At 39.6% G+C, this 26,350-nt stretch overlaps 1 protein-coding gene across 1 annotated transcript in view; it reads right to left on the reverse strand.

Moving 5' to 3' along the window:
• Nucleotides 1-26,350, reverse strand: part of kcnk9 (potassium channel, subfamily K, member 9) — a 314,147-nt gene that overhangs the window by 27,329 nt on the left and 260,468 nt on the right. The window lies entirely within an intron of this gene.

Raw genomic sequence — 26,350 nt, forward strand, 5'->3', positions numbered from 1 at the left:
TCTGACATGCAGATCACGCAGCACAGCAGCAGCAAGCCAGCTGATCAAGCATAAAGGAGGAAAAAACATGTATTTGTTTCCCATTGTATCATCGTTTAAGAGGGGGTTTCCAAGGAGTGACCGCATTTCCTTAGCGTGCGTTCATCCCCCCCTCTTCACAACGTGAGAGGCATAGACGCAAAGTAGCTGGTGCGTAGCATGCCCTGGGGTGGAAGAGGGAATAACTCATTCACTAAAGCTTTATTACTGGCAAATATCAATAAATAAAAAATGACTGAAATAAAAATAACAATATCTTTAAATTGTATATCCGGTTAACCAAACCCGGGGGTGGTGAGTGAAGGGAGTGGGGGGCAGAGCCCCCTAGTCCATTTAAAATCAAATCTAAAACACAGCATATAAAGTGTGCAGAATGTGAAGGAATATGAATACCTACTGAACTCACTGTGTATTCCATTATGTATTTAATTTTAGGGCTTTATTTGCTCTGTGTGCATCATATGAAAAAAGCTGACATAAATAACATGTTGAACGTGTTCACTGACATATTCACGTTTTATACAGAGTGGTACTCACATATGCATACCCTGTGGTGTATGATCAATGGATGAGGGTTTCAGTTAACGTATAATTCCAATAGAATGGAACTATTACATAAGTCAGTGTACGTCTGTAAAAAAAATACAGAAAACATGTTTCATTTGTGTGAAGTTTTAGTGTCTCTATAATGACCAAATAGGAGAATTATGAACAAAAATTCTCTCCAGAAAAATAGAGAAGCAAATACCCAGCCCCATGTTTAGCATCCTTTTCAAAAGACGAGGAGTACAATGTCTTGAGTACATTCAATAAATGCACTCAGTTGAGATTATTAACTATACTTATTTATTTATTCTTGTGACGGTCATCATTTTTATGACTCCCCAGTCCACTGATATTAATAACATGAACTGCAATATTAACCTCCAGCCTGGCAGCAGTAAACATTGGTGCTGAGCTCTTATTGAATGATATATTCCTTTGGGCAAAGAAAAGCTGAGTCAGCGAGCCCCTTTCCTGCTCTGATACTGATATGACTGTCAAGTCTTATGGTCAGGCAAATGGTTAGAATTTATTTTTAAGTAACCCAAAGTTCATGTTGAGTCTCCAATTATGAAATGATTTAAAAAGTTATAAACATTGTATGGTTTGAAGAGGAACACAGTCTGCTAAATACATCCCTTCTTCGGTCTTGATACCCAACTAATAAATGGTGCACATCCTCTTTTGGCAGCATTGGGTTCAAGTCAGAAATTATCCCTGGACAAGAAGGAAGCCAATACAGCCACACACACTCAAAAAAGTGCAAATTTAAAGCTATCGTTTACTTTATCTGTCATAAGATGTGGTAGAAAAACCCTCTCATATTCGGAGAAGATATGCAAGCTAAACACAGAACGTGTACAGTCCCCTGGCACTAGCCCCTCCAATAAAGTAGCTAAACATGGTTTATCATGCATGAAAAAGTATAGACATTTATTTTGAATATGAAAAAATTGCAAGGGCGCTTCCACGAATCAGATATGAATGTATTTGTTGCACCATTTTTCCCCTGATATTAATTGCCATTACTCTAGTTAGCTAATGTCAAATGAACATGGGCACTCCACTGTGAGATTACACCATTTTTGAATAATGCGCCGTAGTGAGATTCCTTTGGGCACAGGGAGTAAAACCTGCTGAAATCCACCAAAGGATGTTGATTTATGCAGATCAGTAAGCTGTTTGGGTGCCCATCTTGTGCAAGCTTTACGGTACCCCAAGTCATCACGCCCTATGGCATATGAAGTTCTATAACCGATATCCAGATGTGCAGCAACAGCAAATGATATACAGTAATCCCTCCTCGATCGCGGGGGTTGCGTTCCAGACCCCCCCCGCGATAGGTGAAAATCCGCGAAGTAGAAACCATATGTTTGTATGGTTATTTTTATATATTTTAAGCCCTTAGAAACTCTCCCACACTGTTAACATTATTAGAGCCCTCTAGACATGAAATAACACCCTTTAGTCAAACGTTTAAACTGTGCTTCATTACAAGACAGAGATGGCAGTTCTTTCTCACAATTAAAAGAATGCAAACATATCTTATCTTCAAAGGAGCACCGTGAAGAGCAGATAATGTCAGAGAGAGCGCTAGTTAAGAAAAGCAAACAATCAAAAAATCAATACTTGCTTTTAAGTATACAGAAGCACCGCCGATAAAGCGGCATTTTGTAGAGGAGCGTCCTATCTTCTAGGCAAACAGCCACTGTGTAAACAGCCCCCTCTGCTCACGCCCCCTCCGTCAGGCAGAGAGAGTGAGAGAGACAGAGAGAAGCAAACAAAACAAGCGCCACGCGGGAAGCATATCTTATAGCATTGTGGAGTTTTAGTTAATATGTAATACATGCTCTGATTGGGTAGCTTCTAAGCCATCCGCCAATAGCGTCCCTTGTATGAAATCAACTGGGCAATCAAACTGAGGAAGCATGTAACCTAAATTAAAAGACCCATTGTCCGCAGAAAGCGGCGAACCAGCGAAAAATCCGTGATATATATTTGGATGTGCTTACATTTAAAATCCGCGATAGAGTGAAGCCGCGAAAGTCGAAGCGCGATATAGCGAGGGATTACTGTAATCTGTCAGTCTTTTCTTATAAAGGCATCAACCTTGTCAGTGTCAGTTTGTGTATGATGTTAATGGTTGTGATGGATGGCTGGGGTCCTTTCTCGGCCGTGAGGCTGTCATAATGGAAGGACTGGGGGAGCAGATGTACACAGGGTGCTTCTTCCTCCTCCATGGAAGTTGGAGTCGGGCACAGACCTGTTGGGTTCCATGGGAGCCATCAGGGGGAGTTGTTGAGCTTTCACCACACCTGGGAGTGATTCCAGACCTCGTTAACGAGCCACCTTGAGTACTCCATGGTGCAGCATAAAAGGAGCCGCCTGCCTTTATTCGGGAAGCCAGAGTTGGGAGGGAGAGAGATGAAGCTTGCTGGAGGAGGAGTGGAGGACAAGAGGGCGAAAGACAGACCCAAGGAGAAGACAGAAAAGAAAGTCCTGTGTATTTCTATTTTATTGTGCTGCTGTGGGGAGCGAGGGAGAAGTGCTTTACCATGTGAAACAGAAGTGTGTTGTGCTGAAACTCATTCCTGGCATCTGTCTGTGACGGGTTTGGGTGGCTGGTGTGGCCCCCTGCAGGCCACATGGTTTATCATAATTTTGCTTCAAGGATGGCACTTGTTCTTCCCACTTCAAACCTTTCTATCCATTCATAAACTTTTCATTGACTGATGCTGTTTTCACTTCCATACTAAGCCAACATGTTTCAATGAATTTCAGTAGGTTTCACTCCCTATGCCACAGTAACCCATTATGGCACGTTGGTCAACAATGGTGCAATCCCACAGCACAGCATCCATATTAATCTGACCTTGGCTTCTTTAAGACTGACAGCAGAGTGTTGTGCTGTGCGTGTTCAGGCTACCCATAAGCCACTGTGAGTGTGTTACATTGCATCAGCTTCTAACTGTAGCAGTTCCCACATAATTTGAAATTATTTTTACCTTTTTGGCTTTTCTATAATTCTGTCGTGGCTGCCAAAGGTGCATCTACTAAGTACTGACTTGAGGGAGGAATGTTAATGCAATCAATTATGTTGTATCCACCTTGCTGAGTTCTGTTTTCACATTGACAGTTTAGTGACAAAAAGCCAAATCAGATCCACTGTGATTTAATGTTGTATAACAATAAGTGCTTTTTGCCCCCAAGCAAAGAGGTTTACCTCTCCAGATCATAACACAGAGCAAAAACACCTTATGATGCGTATGTTCTAGACTTACAAGTTATTTATTTATTTTCTGGCATTCTGACAAGTCAACAAAGGCCCAGACTCTATACTGACAGCATCCAGCCCAAGAAAGGAACCATCTTGGATGGAGATTATTTATGCATAAAGGTGGACTCAATGAATTCTTAAGTGAAGGGAGAAGAGAGGGGCATAATATAAGCTAGCAACAGAAGACAACAGGAGACAAAGTCTGCTAATAGAGGGGTGCAAAAGGCCAGGAGCAGTTTTGAAACTCAACACATATGTCCTGCTGTGGAAATTCGTTTTTGGTCTGCAGATGGTTTATTTTACATTTTCATTTTTTTGCCCAAACGAACCAGGATGAACTGAATTTACAGGACTTTAATTATAGGCATTGCAAGTATCCTTTTGTATTGTACTAGTAATTTATGCATTTCTTCATTAACTGGCTATAGAAAATAACTACAGATGTAACTGAACCTGTTGTAATTAATTTATAGCCTGGGAATGGATGGACATGTTAGGGCTAGGAATTACAGAATTAGTTTACGGATTGAGAAAGGAAGGAGTGCTGAGGTACTTAAAAGATCAAGCATTTTGATCAGAGTCAGTCATCATCAGGACAAGACAGCCCAACAAATGTGTACAATGTCGCATGTCCCAAATCCCCACGTGTGCATTTTAACATAAATATGGCTCATCAGATGGACCAAGAAGAAGAAAAAACAACGACAGGACGGCAACATAGACAGCGATTTCAGAGATCAAGAGAAGTAAGATCATCTGATTTGAATGTTAGAAAACGCAACTTATGAATAACATTGATAGCTAAACCAAAAGCTATACAGGACAACATCACCCCTTCACATTTCTGATTTTCAGTGACTTTTTTTAAGACTCTTTATATCCAGACTCAATTTTACTTTTTATTATATTTTCTTCTATTTGGTTTTGTTATATGTTAATAAATGCCACGTTGGTTTATATTTTCTATACTATGTCTTTTATGTAGAATTACTGAAATAATAAAAAGGTACTAAGTGTGAGTCATATCGCTACTTTCTTATTCACAAGGTTTATCAAGGCTACTGAGGTTGCCCCTTAATGATTAGAACAACTGCAGTAAAACCAAAACATAGTTTGGTTAGTAAGTGGCATACAACCAAAAGAGCTGCGCTTTTATGTGTGTTGCAATGACACCCACTTGTTTGTTAGTGCTGGTGATAGCGAATCCTTATATAGCGAATCTTAGGCAGAATCTTGCTGGGTGACTGGCAATTGACACCACTCAAGACTTTGTCTGGATAGGATCGCTATGTGTTTCTGTGTATATCTGTGTGTGTTAATATCTTCAAGAGCGAGAGTAGAGGAACCAAATAAATGTTCCTGGTAAGCCTGGCAACATCCAACTATCCCTTTGATTTACTATTAATGTAGGCCAGAACCTAATTATCTTTTAATATGAACAAGGAAGGAAGCTAACCCATAGAGTGAAGTGTGGATAGAACAATTATAAGAAGGTATCAGGAGTGTTGTGTAATTGAAGAATTAAGATGAAGTTTAAAGGTGAGGTTTTTGAGACAATGGGAATACAATTAATGATGTATGGAGTTGAGACATGGGTAGTAAAGGGACCTCAGGAGAAGTAATTAGATATGGCAAAAATGGGAATGTTCAGATGGATGTGTGGAGTTACATTTAAGGACAGAATAAAAAATAAGACAGCAAAAGTAGGGGAGATATCTAAGCAAGTGTGGAAAAGTAGGTTGAAGTGGTATGGACATGTAACGATGAGAGACAATGAATATGTGGGCAAAAGAGTGATGGGAAAAGAAATACAGTGGAAGAGAAAGAGAGGGAGGCCAAAGCGGAGGTGGATGGGTAAAGTAGAAAAAGATCTGAAGGAAAAGGGCTTGACTGGAGAGAAGGTACAGGACTGAGCTTTTTGGAGAAGGTTGATCAAGTACATTGACCCCACATAGAAGTGGGAAAAGAGGAAGAGGAGGAATAATAAGAAGAAGCTACCCTAGAAGGAACAATGAGCACCTGAAACAGACTGGACAGTTTTACATCTGCCAATCATTCTGACAGCATGTGGGAGTAACTCAGAGATCCAGAAAAATCATATTTAAATAGTAGGAGAACATGCAGACTCCGCAAGTGTTAGGCATTGGCCTAACTATATACCGCATCGATATGCTGCCCTACTTAAAAAATCCTTTCGAAAAGTTTTCATTCAAGTAAATCAGAAAAATTTTCATGAAGCTTTGGCTGGTCAGATTCAGAGCTCTTCGAGTTTCGTGCTGGTAGTATATATATATATATATATAAAATTTCTTAGGTAAGTGTAGCCTTTTGATTGATTTTGATTGGCTTTTGGGAGGTTTCTTCATTGCAGCTTTTTGCTATTGTACTGCCTGAATAATTTTAACTCGTAGACTGGCACTTAATTGAAGCACTTCCGAAAAATATCCCAACCCAAACAGCTCCTGTGGCCTTCATTTCTAATACACTTATATGCTTTACATATATGCAGAATTTTAGGTTATTGTGTTAAAATAGTCCAATAAGTTTCACTTTTTCTGATCCCTGTTTTCACCTCTAATTCCAAACGATGACATCCTCAGTACCGGTTAATCAAATTTAGAAGCTGAGGGGGCCACAGCATATGGCTACAGTACTGGGCGGAAAGCAAACCCTGAACACCAATCTATCCCATGGCCTAATGGGAGCCAATTAAAAATAAAAAAATCCACCAAATTGTAAGAAAATGTGGGCGAGTAGAACCCTTCACATTCACCAGTCAATGAATTAATTATCATCTTGCCTTCAGTATTGCTAGTATTTAATTAGACATTTTGGGAAGACTACTACTTTAAATTAATTTCCTTTATTTATGGGTGAGGATTCAAGTTGTTAGACTTGTATCAAGGTAACTGAAGCATGCTTGTTTATAAGAAACAGAATTACAGTAATCCCTCGCTATATCGCGCTTTGACTTTCGCGGTTTCACTCTATCGCAGATTTTAAATGTAAGCATATCTAAATATATATCACAGATTTTTCGCTGGTCGCGGATTTATGCGGACAATGGGTCTTTTAATTTATGCTACACGCTTCCTCAGTTTGTTTGCGCTGTTGATTTCATACAAGGGACGCTATTGGTGGATGGCTTAGAAGCTACCCAATCAGAGCATGTATTACATATTAACTAAAACTCCTCAATGCTATAAGATATGCATCCCACGCGGAGCTTGATTGTTTGCTTGTCTCTGCCTCTATCTCACCCTCTCTGACATTCTCTGCGCCTGACGGAGGGGCTGTGAGCAGAGGTGCTGTTTGCTTAAAAGATACTGACGCTCCTCTAAAAAATGCCGCTTTATTGCGTGCTCGCATATTTAAAAGCACAAAAGCACACGTATTGATTTTTTGATTGTTGCTTTAATCTCGCTCTCTGACGTTCTCTGCGCCTGACGGAGGAGATGTGAGCAGAGGGGCTGTTTGCTTAGAAGATACTGACGCTCCTCTAAAAAATGCCGCGGCAAACTTAAAAGGACAAGTATTGATTTTTTGATTGTTTGCTTTTCTTTGCGAGCGCTCTCTCTCTCTCCCTCTGAAATTCTCTGCTCCTGAAGAGAAGAAGATCTATTTGCATTCTTTTAATTGTGAGAAAGAACTGTCATCTCTGTCTTGTCATGGAGGACAGTTTAAACTTTTGACTAAAGGGTGTTATTTCATGTCTAGAGGGCTCTAATAATGTTAACAGTGTGGGAGAGTTTATAAGGGCTTAAAATATATAAAAATAACTACACAAACATATGGTTTCTACTTCGCGGATTTTCGTCTATCGCGGGGGGTTCTGGAACGCAACCCCCGCGATCGAGGAGGGATTACTGTATACAATCGATAAAGGATTATAGAACTATGGAAACTGTTTATGGTGATGGGGACTTTTTCAGAATTAGGTGGTATTAAAAGTGGTGTCCCACAGGAGTCAATGCTGAGATTTCTGCTTTTCTAAATATACATAAGTGATCTGGGCAAGAATATAATCAATAAGATGGTTAGGTCTGCAAATGATACCAAACTAAGTGGATGGGCAAGTAATGTAGAGTCAGCTAAATTGTTATAGAGGGACCTGGACAGCCTACAGGCATGAGCAGATGTGGCAGATGAAACTTAATGTAAATAAATGTAAAGTATTGCACATAGGAAGGAAAAATGTAAAGTTTGAATACAAAATATTGAGATCTGAAAATTGAAGGTACCACTTATTAGAAGGCTTTAGAAGTCGCATTGAACTTGTCACTATCAACTTTCAGACAGTGTTCAGAAGCCGACAAAAAGGCTTCTGCAGTTTTGGTCTCCAATTTACAAAAAGATATAGAAGCAGAAGAAAAAGTCCAGAGAAGAGCAACTAGGCTGATTCAAGGACTGTGGGGGATAAGGTATGAGGGAGATTAAAGAAGCTGAGGGGTCGTTTGGCCTGATCTCATCCAGATTGGTCTAATGTTCTAATATTTTTTTCAATGACTAAATTCCATTACTTTTTCTTGTGGTCTACTTAGATTATTAAAGAATGAGTTCTTTAAGATGTTAATATAGCCTGCAGATGCTATCTAAATCTTCGTCCTGACTAACCACAATCACCTCAGGAATGGTGTGCCATCATGGAGTTTCATCTCAGCCCTCCCCAGGTTAAATATATTGCACCATGGCATCTACCAGATTAGAAAGTCTCACAGAAGTAGCTCCTTTTCAGCCTCTGCTAATAGGAGGACTGGGCTGTCAGTTGATCTCTTTTTCACTCAGCGTCCACCTTTTTTGTGCAGCACTGCCACCACACTTCACTTCATCCACTGTAAATCATGCCAACTAAGCTAAGTGTTTTGTCATAGAGCCACAAAATGATCCATTTCAGTTCAGACATTTTACACTGTGGCAACGTCCACAAATTCACAATGTCTGGATTACAATGACCCTTAGAAGCATCTTCTTTTTCAGTTGGAACTAATAGGAGAATATCTGTTCTCGTGTGCATTGGGACTGCCTCTAAACACTGCAAGCCCCCCAATTTTCTACACAGCACTGCAACTACAGATGGATATAGTTACATTAGATAGGTTGCTTTTAGTAACGTTTCTAATTTATTTTATGAAAAAAGAAAAGTGCTGAAGGAAGATTAAACATTAAGTGCAATAGTACAAAAGATGCAAATGCATTATTCCTATGGTGATGTCTAAATGTCACAATCTATAGGGATTTCCACAGACTAAATTCAGAACAGGTTAAAGGAGACTGTGATAGATGATTATCATGCATAGGTGTAATGGATGAAAGCTTCTCTACCTGAAACTTTGTCCTACTTTGGTTCCATATCTTAAGGGAATGTAGAACCACCGGATTGTTGGTAAATTGACAAAGATTAGTGTTGGCTGGAAAACAGAGCAAAGCATGCAAAGAAGATTTAGAATACAATTTCCATGCATGACTAATCAAGGAGGTGTAGTTTTATCAATTTCTGCCAATATCCAATATTTTATTGAGCAGATATTGGCAGCCCAGTAAGACAACTGAAAATCTGCTAGTGCTAAACCACCTTCAGCCCATCTAATGTGTGGCCGTTTCGAATGAATGATGTTACATATGAGTTGATATTTACTGAGTTATGTTACACTGAAAGAGATACAGGAACTTTGGGAATTTATTCATTTCACAAAATTGATGTTACTTAGAGCTCTAATATATCTTAGCAGAGATAAGTAGTTTCATGATGATTTAAAAATGAGAGCCTATGCTGTACAGAGTTCTGTGTCATTGCTCTGGGTTTGAACGGAGAACTTTGCATGTGGTGAAGTGCATTCTCTGTTATTGCATCATATTTTTTAGTCCATGGTGTGGCGTCTTCCTCCACTCACTGTGAAGCTCTTTCAGGTGTCCTCTGCAACCCCTCTGTGACTCTTTCTGGCAGGAGTGTTTAGGCACTGAAGTTCTCTTCCTCAAGCAATGCTGCTTTTTAGACTGGGCTCTGAGGTGTAGCTTGGAGGGTAGGAGCTTGGATCTAGTTTAGCGAGTACAGCTCCAAGACTTTACCGAGAACAACTTCCAGGCCTAAATAAATGTGTTAATGTAAAAAGAGAAGTTGTTATCTTCCAGCTCCAAAGAGAGTGAAGAGATGCATACATCAAGTTTTAAGGGAATGTGTAGCCTTTGATAATTGGATTGTAGTTCCTTCCAGTTTCAGGTCCATTGTCTGCTTCTAGGTGTATTGTATTCTCCATCAGAGTAAGCCAACATTCAGCTTGTGAATATATCTTAGAATAAATGTCCATTTGATCTGAAGGAGTCTCTGCAGACATGTCAGCTCATCTTGATCGATACTTTGAGTTTCATTCCAAACTCAGAAAGTAAGCTGACCAAATGTTAGCCATTCATTTCAGTATTTACTCCAGAGACATGCAGGTTAGGTGTATTGGCAATACTATTGTCCCTAGTGTGTGCTTGGTGTCTGTGTGTGCCCTGCGGTGGGCTGGCGCCCTGCCTGGGATTTGTTCCTGCCTTGCGCCCTGTGCTGGCTGGGATTGGCTCCAGCAGACCCCCGTGACCCTGTAGTTAGGATATAGCGGGTTGGAAAATGACTGACTGACTGACTCCAGAATACAGATGAGCTGTGGTTACAGCTGGCTTTCTGCATCCTTCTTAACAGTCCTCTGGCAAAAAGGGGAAATTTCCACTTTGTCCTACAAGATACATACGTGTGTATTTCAGATATGACAAGAAAACCAGACTACCCGGAGAAATGTCCCATACAGACATGGGGAGAATGTCCAAATCTAACACAGATATAAAATGGAACAAAATGTTAACCTAAAATGTTGGATGTGTGATGCAGCAGTGCTAACCATGGCACCACCTTGCTACCCCTTAGCCAATAATGAATATTTAGTCCTATGAATTTGCACAACATGGCTAATTGGCTATTATCACACATGTGAGCATGGGAGGCAGCTAAAAGGACCAAATGAAGGTAATTCCACACCAGGCCAGGGGGTGGCGGGGTTCGGTAACTTTGTCTCTGTTATCCCTGCAGACCAAACACGGAAAATTGTGCCTGATTCCGGCCACGATGACATCACTTCCCGGGTCTGGCCACCCTGACATCATTTCCCGTCCCCTACCTTAAAACGCAGACCACTTCCTATGTTTCCTCAGTTCTATGTTGGACTCAATCCTGTATACATCTGTGCAACCTATTTTGCCTTTTTCAGCCAGCACTCAAGTATACGGGTGGCTGCCCCAAATCTTTTATCTGTGTCTCAAGGCTATTTATTTCACACTATTAATGTATTTAAGCAATACAAGATCTCAGAAATAAAAATTATTAAAATGTAGTCTATTGTAAATTATACCCTAAAGTGCTGCAAGCAGGCTGTTGGAGAGATGATATAAAAGGAGCTATCAAAATAAACAAACAGTACATCGATGTCTGCGCCACTGCTACTGTCACTCCCTAGGATAAGACCTGCTTATGCCTGCACTTTTAATGGAGGGACATACAGTGCCTATAAAAAAGTATTCACCCCCTAGGAAGTCTTCACATTTTGTTGTTGTACAACAGTGGAATTAATTAGGCTTTTTTGACAATAATCAACAGAAAAAGACTCTTTAATGTCTAAGTGACAACAGAGCTCTGCACAGTGATCTAAATTAATTACATACATAAAGCTTACTTTTCATAACACTTTTTATAAGCACTATAGCTTGTCATTTATCTTGTGAAATTATTTGCCCTTCTACTATTTGCCAGGGCCAATATATGAGCATGCCATTTTATAATGTACCCACTTGGGTACCTTCTAATTAGTTCCTAATTGGATAATTAGTCATGTGCCTTTGTTAATCATAAAATGATGGCTGAGTGTATAGGGGACATACAAGGACACCACAAGAAAAAGTGCCAAAATACAGTTTGACAGCCTAGTGATGTTGAGGTCGAAACAAAATTTAGGCCAGATGCATACTGATTATAGCCCATTACCAGAAATGAATAGCACCAATATGTTGAAAAAACGGATACGGAATAAATGTGAAAAAAGTAGATGTTGAGCTTGTCTGGACAAGAAAGATAAATGATGTAATATTTAAGTGGGGATTGCTTCCTGCCTTAAGCACAATAAAATATGGATAGAATCCAGCCACTTGTCACATTGAATTGTAATAAGCAGGTCTCACAATGAATCCCTGGATGACGGGTGACATGGTAGAGCAGTGGTCAGTGTGGCTGCTTCACAAAGGGAGCACCCTGGGTGTAGATCTTCAACCTGGAATTGGCCAAATGGATTCTGATTACTCTCGCCATGTATGTGTAGATTTTACTCTCACTGTTCTGCCATGAAGACGTGTACAGAAAATAAGTTTAAATGAACTGGGAAATGGGTAATAAGTCCAAATGCAGAACGGTTTATAAGTAGCAAGTCAGAATAACCATTGTTGAAGCACAAACACTAACCAAAAATCAAAGTCAAATGGAATAGCAAAATTAAAGAAGACCAGAACTCAAGAAAACAGCAAGCATGAAGTTCTTTTGTTTATCTGCATTCTCCAATAATGCCAACTGCTAGTCGATGTTTCTTATACTGTTGAGCTTGTGACATATTTATGTGACAATTCTGGAACCACTCCCCAAGCAATGAATCACCATATCCAGTTTAAGATACCACAAAAAGGAGGCATACACAACCAAAAGTAACGTGGTAAACCTTTAAGGAAACAGTGTACAGTTTGCAGTGAAGTCAGTTAAGTATGTGCAGTTCTGGCCATCACACTACAAAAAATACCTGGCAGCACTTGTAGCTTTGCAGAAGAGAGCAACCAGATGCGTCCCAGGAGTTAAGGACTTGTTGTACTCTGACAGACTCAGAGAATTAAATCTATTTATTCTCGAGCAGAGGGGACTATGTAGGGACCTGATCCAGGTCTTCAGACATTGGTAAAGTAGATGTAGCAGAATTCTTTTACCTTAAATGTGGATCATGTACATGAGCACACCAGAGAAAATTATTGAGAACCACATTTGGGAATAAAGCTTCAGGATGTATTTCTATGCAAAGACATGTAATTGAAGCAGAAATTCTGACAACCTTTAAGAAGTATCTAGATGAGATATTGAGACAGCTTAGTTATTAGCTAAACGCATGAGCCTGACAGACTAAATGGCCACCCCTCTTTTGTCAAATTTCTTATGTTCTTATTAAAATTTTACTTTAATAACTACACCTACAGAAAGAAAATAATGAACAAAAATAATTCTCCAGTGTCCCTAAAACCCAAAACCACCTACAGAAATTAGAAAGAAAACAGAGAAAGATACATTTTTGAAAGGCCATGAATCATAACACCCATATCCTCAAAGTCATACAGGTAAGGGTAGTTGATGACTCTACACTGACCAGTGTGTGCATTTGTGTGTGTGTAAATAAGTAAACCCAGCAGTAAACTGGAATCTCCTCCAAAGTTGTTTCCTCTCTGGCACCAGTGCTGCCAGGACATGCTCAAGACCCTTGCAAACCTCAATTGTATTGAGTATGTTTGAGAAGGTTATGTAGGAAGAAGTAGATGCACGTAGGTTATTTGAAAGATGCTAAGATCCTAATAAACAGCACTTGAATTATTGAATTAAAACTATTATTATTATTATTAAGGTTAAATAACCAGTGGTGATGCATTGTTTAGTGCTGCTCCAAATTTAACTGGCATTAGAACATCAGAAAGTTTTTGACAAGAGCTGGGTATTCAGTCCAGCAAAGTTCACCAATGTTATCCACCTAATTCCTCCAAACTAACATCAAGTTGAGTAATGGAGGTTCCTAAAGTCCTACTGTCTACCACACTACTTGGTATTTTTTTTCCATGTGTCTATGGTTCCCTGTGTGAAGAAAAACTTAATATTTGTGTGAAATTTACCCATGACAAGTTTCCAACTGTGCTGCCCTGTTCTTGTTAAATTTATTTTAAGGTAACAACCTCAATCCTCTGTACTAATTCCTTTCATAATATTAAATACTTCAGTAATGTCACCTCTTAATCTTGGTTTTCTTAAACTGGCTCAGTCAGCTCATTTAATATTTGCTTATAACTCATCAAATGTAACCCTGGAATCAGTCTAGTCACCCTTCTCTTCTCTTCTTGACTTTTCCTTGCGTTTTTATATCTTTTTTTGTTGCCCGAAGACCAAAACTGCACACACTCCTAAAGGTGAGGCCTCACCAGTGTGTTACTGTATATAACTTACGCATTACCTCCCTTGACTTGTACTCCATACATCACGCTGTATGACCTCACATTCTGTTAGCCTTCTTAATGGCTTCTGAATACTGTCTGGAAGTTGATAGTGATGAGACGACTATGACTCTTAAATCTCTCTCATAAGGTATATTTTTGATTTTCAGACCTCCCAATGTATATTCTAATGTCAAATTTTTACTTCCTATGTGTAATACTTTACATTAACATATACATTCAATTTCATTTAACACAAAACTTCCTGAGCCTATATGCCATGTAAGTCCCTCTATAATGATTCAATGGATTCTAGATTATCTGCCAATCCACCTAGTTTGCTATCATCTGCAAATTTATTCAACTTGCTGTTTATTTTCTTGTCAAGATGATTCATGTATATTTACTTCCTTAGCATTATGATTGTTCTTGAACATGTAGAAAGCATTTCACTTTTGGCTTGAAAACATGCATTTTTATTAAATCTCATCTCTCTGCTATGAAATGTGTACAATCCAATATCACAATCGGGGCAACAGTAGTGTGATTCCTTGAGATTTTCTTTCCAAACTGATCAGCTTTTGAATTGCTCACTGCACAGGTACGTGATACTTGAGCTTCACTTTCAGATTCATCAGAATCACTTTTGGTTTCACTGCCTGAATAAAGATTCACTTTATCTTCACTGCACTATCATCAAAGGCTAGTCAACATCACTGCCTCTGTCACTGTCAAAAGCGGGCAACACCTGGGCTGCTAAAAAATGTTACTTACAAAACGCCATTATGAGACTAAAAGAAGACATGTCTACAATGTTGCCTGGGTAATGCTTGGTCCTGACGCTCATGCAAGACACATTTGTACCGTTCCCTGAGTAACTCCCTGCAGTAATGCTGTTAGCACTTTTACAACCCAGGTAATCCTATGGTCTAACACTTACGCGAGACGTGTCTATACCATTGCCCAAGTGACACTCAAGAATAACGCTTTTATCCCTATTTTTTCAGTCCGAGTGACGATCAGGTCTAATGCTAAGGGGTTTAAAAAAAAGTAGTAGACGGCACTGAAGGAAACTGTTTCCTATGTTTTAGCCAATTTTAGACTCATCTTCACACTACATCAAGAGTTCCTACTTCTTGTAGTTTGATGCCCAACCTCTTATGAGGGACATACATTTTGAAAATTAAAATAAATATCATATAATCCACTCTTATTGTATGCTCCTGTTGTATCCTCATAGAATTCCAGCCATTTAGTAAAACACAACCTCCCTCGTCTGAGCCCATGCTGACTATTCAGTAAAACTCCTGTTCTTGTCATGTGCTGTTCAATCTTCTTACAAATTCCTCCCATTAATTTACCTGCGATGCATCTTTAAATTGTTCACATCTAGTTTTTATCTGTTCTCCCCTTTGGTTTTTCTCCAGGTACTTTGGTTTTCCATTTCACATACTAGAGACATACAGTACATGTTCTAGAAATTCTAAGTTAGCCCCATCCAAACTGTGAATGCTGCAATCAAGCTCCGGCCTCACTGGGTCACATGTTTTGGGCCTGCACAAAATTAACATCATTCTGGACCAAAATCTTAAAACGCCTTTCAGACAGCCTTGGTGTCACAATCCCTCCTAATCCACTAACAGCTGTGTTTGGTGGACTCCCAGATGGGCTAAAGTTGAGAAGGACAAACAAACTGTGATTGCCTTTACTACACTATTGGCACATAGACTTATCTTGCTCAACTGAAAGAATCCTAACTCTCCTATTCTAAGTCAGTGGGTAACTGATGTTATATACTATGTGAAACTGGAAAAAATCTAATTCACACTTAGAGGATCTGTACAAAACTTTTTGAAAACCTGGCAGGATCCAATCAATAATATTTTAGAATAAGCATTTAAATTGAGGAAGCCTGTTCTCTCCCCTCTTTTACTCCATTTATCTTTATTCATTTATTAATTTATCTATCTGAGGTGGGCTGGCGCCCTGTCCACGGTTTGTTTCCTGCCTTGCGCCCTGTGTTGGCTGGGATTGGCTCCAGCAGACCCCCGTGACCCTGTAGTTAGGATATAGCGGGTTGGATAATGGATGGATGGATAATTTTTTCTATTTACAGTGATCCCTCGCTATATCACGCTTCAACTTTCGCGGCTTCACTCCATCCCGGATTTTAAATGTAAGCATATCTAAATATATATCACAAATTTTTCGCTGGTTCGCGGATTTCTACGGACAATGGGTCTTTTAATTTATGGTACATGCTTCCTCAGTTTGTTTGCCCAGTTGATTTCATACAAGGGACACTATTGACGGATGGTTGAGAAGCTACCCAATCAGAGCAAGTATTACGCATTAAATAAAACTCATCAATGATATACGCGCGGTGCTTTGCACACTTCAAAGCTCTAACAGCCCGTATTGATTTTTGATTGTTTGCTTTTCTCTGTCTCTCTCACTCTCTCTGACATTCTCTGCTCCTGATGGAGGGGGTGTGAGCACAGTGGCTGTTTGCTTAAAAGATACCGACGCTCCTCTAAAAAATGCTGAAAGACTACCTTCACATTGATCCCTTCATTGCGGCCGCTTTATCGCGTTGCTTTGCACACATAAAAGCCCAACAGCCCTATTGATTTTTGCTTGTTTACTTTTCTCTCTCTCTCTGACATTCTCTGCTCCTGACGCGCACTTCTTTGAAGAGGAAGATATGTTTGCATTCTTTTAATTGTGAGAAAGAACTGTCATCTCTGTCTTCTCATGGAGCACAGTTTAAACTTTTGACTAAAGGGTGTAATTTCATGTCTAGGGGGCTCTAATAATGTTAAAAAAACATATTTAGAAAGTCGTAAACAGGTTTTCAATGCTCTAACTGCGAAAATAGATTTATAAATAAAGAATCCTACTTCGTGGAAATTCATTTATCTGTCTGGAGCGGATTAACCGCGATAAACGAGGGTTTATTGTATAACTGTGCGGAGAATATAAACAGTGTGGGAGAGTTTCTAAGGGCTTAAAATATATAAAAATAACCATACAAACATATGGTTTCTACTTCGCGGATTTTCATCTATCACGGGGGGTTCTGGAATGCAACCTCCGCGATCGAGGAGGGATTACTGTACTTATTTTTACTAGCTTAATGTTTTACTCTGCTGACCTAGCTCTCATTCTCAGGGGTGGGGGTTGATTTGTTTCGAACCTTTTTTTGTGAAATTTGAGGTATTTGTATGGAATGTTATTTGATTTTAAATAAATAAATAAATTAGTCCCATGCACATGTGAGTGTGTCCTGCAGTGTGCTGTCACTCTGATCATAGGTTGTCCCCACCTTGTTACCCGTTTGCTGGGAAAGGCATTGGATCACTTATTGGATCCTTATTGGAACCTTAATTTCTTATGTCAAGTAGACAATGGATGGATAGATTTAAATTAACCAGGACAGAAAATAAATATTTTACTACATTAGAATTGTTTAAAGTCACTCTAATCACTTTTTCCTCGTTGTTCTATATGTCTTAAGTCATCCGTAGTCTCTGGGCTGCTGCAGTAATAAATCATTTTTAATACTGAATGAAAAAAAAAAAACTTTGAGAATGGTGATGTTGCAGCAGATCTTTCTGATGAATACCCTGACTGTAGTCAATTAAGAAGCAGGTGGTGTCAGACATTTCTTAATTGCCTGTCACACATCTCTTTTTGTATTTCCTAAAATAACAGTAGTTTGTTAAATATGGTTCATCCTCTGATATAAGACATAAAAATTCAGCTCAAAGCTTGAAAACCAGAATGTCACTTTGCTGTTAAGGAGAATGAGGTAAGTTGAAGACAATTTAAAGCACAGTTATATGCAACTGAGGAATTGAAAAATGCATATTAACATCAGTGTCCCATCATTAATATGCAAAAATTCATTGCCAACAGTGAATACATTAACACTCAAATTAATAATGAGAATATTAAAAATAAAATATATAAAGGCTAAAAAATGCCTGATACGCTTTTTCAAGTGGCCATTCAAAAAAGAAATGTGACTCAGTGCTAACTGAACAAGTACCAGGGACCTAAATTTCATTTATATGGTTAGCAGGCTTCATGGTAAGATTTTTATTATTCTATCACCATAACTGTAAGCTAAACAGATAAGTTAAACAGAGAGCTAACATTAAACATAGCTGTGTTTAATGTTGTTAAATGGTGATTTTATTTTACTTATGCGGCAAAGATCTAATCTTTTTAGAGAAATTTAGAAATTCTTAATCTTTTTCCTCTTCATCTTTTCCCAATTCTGTGTGGGGTCAATGTGCTTGATGAGCATTCTCAATCCTGCACCTGCTCTCCAGTCAAACCCTTTTCCTTTAGATCACCTTTTATTCTATCCTTCCACCTCCCCTTTGGCCCCCCTTGCTTTCTCTTCCCCTGTACTTCCATTCCCATCACTCCTTTGCCCACATATTCACTGTTTCTCTTCATCACATGTCCATACCACTTCAACCTACTCTCTTCCATCCACCATTATCCAACTCACTATATCCTAACTACAGGGTCACGGGGGTCTGCTGGAACCAATCCCAGCCAACACAGGGCGCAAGGCAGGAACAAACCCCGGGCAGGACGCCAGCCCACCACAGTCCTACTTTCTTGTACTTTCTTAAATATCTCTCCCACTGTTTTTTGTACCTCAGTATAGGAAGACAGCAATATTTTTTGTTCCTAAATGGTTCACTCCTTAATAAAATATGGAACTAATTGATTTAATGATCCTGCTTAATGGGCGGCACGGTGGCGCAGCGGTAGTGCTGCTGCCTCGCAGTTAGGAGACCTGGGTTCTTCCCAGGTCCTCCCTGCGTGGAGTTTGCATGTTCTCCCGTGTCTGCGTGGGTTTCCTCCGGGCGCTCCGGTTTCCTCCCACAATCCAAGGACATGCAGGTTAGGTGGTTTGGCGATTCTAAATTGGCCCTAGTGTGTGCTTGGTGTGTGGGTGTGTTTGTGTGTGTCCTGCGGTGGGTTGGCACCCTGCCCGGGATTGGTTCCTGCCTTGTGCCCTGTGTTGGCTGGGATTGGCTCCAGCAGACCCCCGTGACCCTGTATTCGGATTCAGCGGGTTAGAAAATGGATGGATGGATGGATCCTGCTTAATTCTTTTTAAGAGATGAAAGACTATAAAACCTAGCCTAGCAACATCAGGTGCTTTGTAGGATCCAACCATTGATGGAGTGCAAGGGCACACTCACTCATTGTGGGCTAATTCAGCTTCCTTCAGACAACTTGCATGTCTTTGGGATGTAGGAGGAAACAGGAGTATGCAAAAGGAAAACTCATTTAGATACCGAGAAAACATGGAAAATCCACAAAAATAGGGATGGGCTGAGACTTCAGTCCGAGAGATATGAGGCAGCACTGGTAAACACTGGACCGATGTGCCACCTGTTATATTAATTTTTAATTATATTGTAAGCCACCAGGGGAAAATCTTGATTATCTTAAAATAAATGCCAGACATATTCATTTACTGGCTTGAGATAGTGTGGGAAACAAGGCAATGATTAAATAAGATTCTAGATTGTCAAGTCAAAACATCCATCCATCCATCCATTATCTAACCCACTATATCCTAACTACAGGGTCACGGGGGTCTGCTGGAGCCAATCCCAGCCAACGCAGGGCGCAAGGCAGGAAACAAACCCCGGGCAGGGCGCCAACCCACCGCAGGGCACACATACACCCACACACACTAGGGACATTTTAGAATCGCCAATGCACCTAACCTGCATGTCTTTGGACTGTGGGAGGAAACCAGAGCACCCGGAGGAAACCCACGCAGACACGGGAAGAACATGCAAACTCCACACAGAGAGGACCTGGGAAGTGAACCCGGGTCTCCTAACTGCGAGGCAGCAGCGCTACCCACCCAAGTCAAAACATATGATGTTTTTTTAAACCACTGACTGAATTTAGATGCGTATATCAGCATGCGTATGATGTCTTTTCCAGGGCTGCCCCCTGCCTTGCACCCAATGATGGAGTAACAGGGCCTGGGCCCACTATAGCACTCAACTGGATTAAATGGATCAAAAGTGCATGGATGAATGTTAACTTTTCATCAGATTTCTTATACTGTAGATCAGAGTCCTTTAATTATAGTTTCACCATATTGTTACTTTCACAAAGTCTTTTAAGATATTAATCAAAAGAGATCAAACATCTCTTTATACTGTTTTCATAAATTATGCTCAGCATATGACTGTGCATATGTGCAATTTGCAAAACTACATTCATTATATTTAATACTCAGAATATTTTGATGGCAAATAATTTCTTGCAAGAATAAACACATTTTATTGTGTAAATACACCTAACAAGCAATCTCTAACCGATCCAATCCAATCCAATTCAGGTTCGCAAGGCAGCCTATCCCAGCAGCAAGATGTGAACCACAGCTCATTCAGACACCTACACCCACAGGGGAGCAATGTGGACTCGGCCATTAACCTAACAACATACTGTAAGTTATTAGGAGGAAAACACAATGCATGAAGAAATGCAGGGCACCTGGAGCAGAAGATGCAAACCCCAAATGGACAATGTCCAGACACAGGATTCATCTGTTTGTTTTTGGTCCCTCATTTTCCATTACAAGGTTACAGGGAGATTAAGACCACTCTAAGCAACACCAGGCACAAAGCAGAAGCAAATGCTTCAAACATTCTTTCCATACTCACTAATAAAAGGCCATCTAACAAGATGTACACAGCTCAACTCCCCCCTCTCAAAAATACCAGAATGACTAAAAAGAATGAAAACTAAAAAGTAAGAAACTTCTTACTTTGAGAGATAAAATGAAATCAGGGCATCCAAAGGCAACCACAGGAAAATTAAGAGAACACACAAACTCCACATTGATAGCAATTAGGCTAGACATTGAACCTTGGGCCTGAAAGACAGCCATAGCCTGTATACCCCATGCTACCCACTAGGCTACTGAAAATGCATGAAAAAATGACTAATATAAGAATTATTAGTAGAATAGTCCAATAAATGATATTATGTTTCTGATAATACTAATTTAAACAAAAATCTGCAGTCTTAAATTGTTACCCAGGTCACACATGCTTGCTTAACTTAAGCTGTCACAGTGTGTTGAGCAAAGATTTCTTTTTTGTTTTCCTTACCTACACAAACTTAATGTGGTGGATTATCTTTGGAAAAAGTATTGCGCATATTATTTATTTTTGTCAACAGTTCTAAGGAGACACTCATGCACAGATTTTATGGCATACATGACAGTAAACTCGCCTTGATTTGAAACAAACTGAATGTGCTCCTTTCTTCTGTTTATTTAGGTCCTTTTTAATGTATGCAGTTTGCATATAAACATATTAATTATACACACACACACACACACAAGGGGCATCTCACATCCCCAAACAAACTCGGGAGTTAAAAAATGATAAAATAACAACAAAAAGGCTTTAATTAAAAAACAAACAAAAAAAAAACTGAATAAGAAATACAGGGGAATAGCAAAGTACAATAAACAACAGAAAATATTAAACACCTCTGCCTGTCCCCCCAGGGACTAATTAAATGTCAGTAATTCCTGGCTACTGTGTAACATGTTTCCTCTGCTCATCTTCCACTGCTTTGGCTCTCCATCCACCCTCTGACCAGCTGAGCTCTTGTCACCAGATGCTTCCCAACTCTAAGCTCTCAGGACCAAAGAAACCATGGACCTTTTATATCATGCCCAAAGCCCTTTCAAGGTACCTTGCCATAAGCGCTTCAGGGGGCCAGGTGGACATCATCAGTTTCTGGTGTTGTACAAGTGGACCTCCCCCTTGGTGGCAACAGAGATTCTTGCAGGTTGACCTCACTACAGAGGTATGCTGGAGAAGGTCTGATTAGTTGTCCTCCTCAGTACGCTTGTGAGGCTACAACCCATCACCTCCTAGCAATCTGTGGAACATCAAACCCTGCAATAGGGTCTTATATTATGACTTACGTCAGGGGTGTTCAACTCTTATCCTCGAGGGCCACATTGGCTGCAAGTTTTCCTTCTTGTCACTTTCTGAATCAGTGACCAATTTCTGCTATTGACGTCTTTTCCCTTCATTTTAATTGCTGTGTTTTTAAGACTCATACGTCTGAATTGATTTTTTTCCCCCTAAAAGGTAGCCAAAGAAAAATAAGGTGCAAAGTGAGCCAACAGATGACCAGCCAAGTCAACACCTCAAACTCCAAGCAATTTCACTCAAACCAGTTTCTTAATTAGAAGCTAATTCTTGCTATTAATTAAACCAGTAATTTAATTACAGGGCATGCTGTTGCGCTCATTCTTCCACGGCAAGCAATTCCAAAATTGTAAATTTTCTTTTTTCTTTAGACAGCATCAAAATGTTTTGTGGACCTGAGCCGATCAGCATTTCTAAACCCTTCACCTTTGTTTATTTTCAGATATTGCATGATGGACACTAGTTAGCTGATCATGTGTTGGCTCTTTTAATATCTCATCATTGTTTCTCTGCTAATTAAAGAAACAGCAAATCATTTAAAATTAAAGCAAAAAAAATTAATTAGCAGCAAAAACGGGTCACTAATTAAGAAACTGGTTAGAATAAAAACCTGCAGCCACAGTAGTCCTCCACGATCAGAGTTGCATACTCCTGACGTCTATGGTCTTGGATGACCTCCTGCTGTGATTGAAGCATCCTCCGATGGTCAATAAGGGTACCACTACCCAAGGTAACTTCACTATATAAATACGAGGGATGTTCAAAAAGTTTCTGCACTTTTATGTTTTCGCCTGAAATAGTGAAGGAGGGAGGAGTATTAATTGGTTGTATCTAAGAGTGTCATGTGACTAGTTCTGTCTGGTAAGCCGGCTGCCCTTACAGTTTAGTATAAGAGTTGTCACCCTGTAGTGAAGATGGCTGATATGACCATTTATATGAACTTATAAATTGCACCAAAGAGGAACAGCGTTCTATAATACACTTTTTTTGAAATGTTTGAAAATGGCCCTGCATCCATCAAACTAGTGCAGCCATTTTCGAACATTTCAATCCACTCATAGATGACTTTACAAGAGAGAACTTTATCCCCATACTGAACACACATGTGGAGATGAATTTGTGCTCCTGGCACACCTGTCCACAAAAACCGTATGACAGAACGCTGTTCCTTTTTGGTGCAACATTCAGCCCGACAACACTCACCAGTCTTATCCACTTATTTCTTCCAAAAAAACATCAAGTTGAGTTTTGAAAGTCTCTAAAGTCTTAATGTCTACCACACTACTTGGTAGCTTATTCCAAGTGTCTATCGTTCTTTGTGTAAAGAAAAACGTCTTAATGTTTGTGCGAAATTTACCTTTAACAAGTTTCCAACTGTGTCCCTGTGTTCTTGATGAACTCATTTTAAAATAACAGTCTCGATCCACTGTATTAATTCCCTTTATCCCTAGGTGTCACTGTGGTCTCTAACACTCTCTCTTTTATTTCTTCTAGGGCATGAAGCGGAAGCGGAAGCAAACAATGACCAATGGGGAGATGAACCGCGTCGTCAAAGAACTCCAGGCTCTTGACATCCAGATCCAGAAACTCCTGTCCAGACGGAGGCACCTAAGGGATCTGAAGACTCGTCTGCTAGAAAAATCTTCCCCAACATCTGAAATCGTCACAGCAAATTTCAGTTCAGTAACATCGATTCCACGCTGTGCCGCTCACTTTCAAGGCCAAGTGAGCCACGCCATCGCGCCAACGATGAAGAACTCGGCCTGTTTCAGCTATGCAGGTGGGGGTTTAAGGCTAGAACACCTCCATCGGCACAGACAAGCATCTCCACCCAGAACAGGTTCGACCTTCTCCGTGACCCCAGTTTGCCTTCAACCCCAGGGGATGTATTTGTGATTTGGTTTATTCAATCGTACGAAACCTAAACATTGCATGCCCTAATCAGAAATCTTTTGTCTCTTGGTTTGCCTGTGCTTGTGTCTGAGATGTTATGAGACATGCGCCAACAGTCTTCGAGGAGGCACAAGAACAGGACAGTGGGATCCATTGTGATACACGCTGGGGTTAATGACATGAGACACCAACAGTCGGAAGTTCTCAAGGCGGACTTCGCAGCACTAATTAAAGCCACGAAGGAGATGACCCTGGCTGCAAGAATTTTCATCTCGGGTCCCCTACCTCTCGTTAGAAGATCGAACGAGTATTACAGTCATCTGCTGGCGTTAAACATCTGGTTGAAAGGTTTCTGCAAGAGTCAAAACATCGGGTTCGTAGACAACTGGGGTCTCTTCTGGGACAGGCCACGTTTCTTCAAGCAGGATGGTCTGCATCCAAATAGATTTGGTGCCCGGGTCCTCTCTGAAAACATCGCTAAGGTAATTTGTCTCTCTTGACTCTCTATTTTTACTTCTAACCCTTTCCGTAATGCTTGTGATAATTCAGTAAGAAAATCTCAAAAGTGCACTGCATTAACACTCTAATAACTAACCTCAGTGCTTGTAAAAAATCTAGGCAGTGCGGCATAAATACAAATAATTTAATTACAATTACACTTCTAGATGAACAATGCATTAAAACTATAAAAACAGATTATAGATTAAATAACAAATACTGACAGAGCGTTGCTAATAAAAATAACTTAATTTCTATCTCAAATATCCATAACGCACATATAATTCAGTTCTGCTCTCCCGAAACATTAAATATGGCTCTATTAAATATTAGAGCATTAACCAACAAGACATTTTCCATCAACAATCTAATTAGTGATAGGAAAATTGATTTTATTTATTTTAAGTGAAACGTAGCTTAGCTCTGATGGTGCAGCTGTTTTAATCGAATCTGCGCCTCCAAATTACAGCTTTGCTCATGCGGATCGCCAAAGTAAGAAAGACGGCGGTTTAGCAAACATTTACTCGAGCCAGTTGAAGTGTAAAGATATCAGTTTTGGTAAATTCAAGTCCTTTGAGTATCTTGCCGTTGTTATTCATGGACCTTCTCAGTTTCTAGTATTATCCGTGTATAGAACTAAAAAATACAATGCATCTTTCTTTGAGGAATTCCCAGACTTGGTGTCAAATGTAATTCTGAACTATGACACACTCCTAATAGTCGGTGACTTAACTTTCATATTGATAATCAGTGTGACCTGAAAGTAAAAGAATTTATAAACCTCTAGGACTCTTTTGATTTGAGCCAGCACATTAGTCAGCCTACACATAAAGCATGTCAAACGTTAGAATTAGTAAATACTAAAGGACTAAAAGTTGATGTGAAGCAGATCATTGATATTGGTCTATCAGACCGTTTTCTGTGACTATTTAATATAGAAATAATGATGCAAAATATTCATAAGAAGCATATTGTTAAAAAACGCTTCTTTGATTTATCAGCAGCTTCAAAATTTACAAACATTCTAAGCAACCAGTCTGTTTGTAGTGCTTACTACAGTAGTATATATGTAAATAGTAAGGTGGAAAATTTGAATATTAAAGTGAGAGCTGCTGCTGCTGACATAGTCGCACCTAAAAAGATAGTTAGGATAATCTCCTAGCACTGTTGTACCATGGAAGACCCAATGAGTGTCTGATCTTAAGAGAACATGACAGAGAGCTGAGCGTAAATGGAGTAAAACTAAACTGACTGTCCATTATGAAATACTGAAGGTTAAAATAACAGAATACAACAACATAGTCCGTCTTGAGAGGTGCTGTTATTTCTCTAGAATTATAAATAACAATGCTAGTAATCCCAGAGTCTTATTCTCTATGATTGATCGTCTGCTAAATTCAGGTCATTCAATGGAATGCCTCCAAAAAACTTCCAGTGAAATTTGTGAGGCTTTTGCTGTATTTTTTAATCAAACAATTAATGATATTAGAAATTATATAGTACATCTCCCCAGTACTGAACCACTTAAACCTCGGAATAGTTTAAACAAATTGAATTCTTTCACCAGGATAGATTTACCTGATTTATATAAAAGAATTTCTCAACTGAGACCCTCCATCTGCATCCTCGACCCAATACCAATAAGTTTTTTCAAAGAAGTATCGGGTATACTAATTGACAGTATTCTTGACATAGTAAACTTGTCAATACATACGGTGGTCTTCCCAGACTGTCTTAAGAATGCTGTTGTAAAACCCCTGCTCAAGAAAAATAACCTTGACTTCTCTGCTTTTGAAATTTTAGACCTATTTCTAACCTGCCTTTCTTAAGTACAATTCTAGAA

Source organism: Polypterus senegalus, chromosome 15, assembly GCF_016835505.1.
Source record: "Polypterus senegalus isolate Bchr_013 chromosome 15, ASM1683550v1, whole genome shotgun sequence".
NCBI lineage: Eukaryota > Metazoa > Chordata > Cladistia > Polypteriformes > Polypteridae > Polypterus > Polypterus senegalus.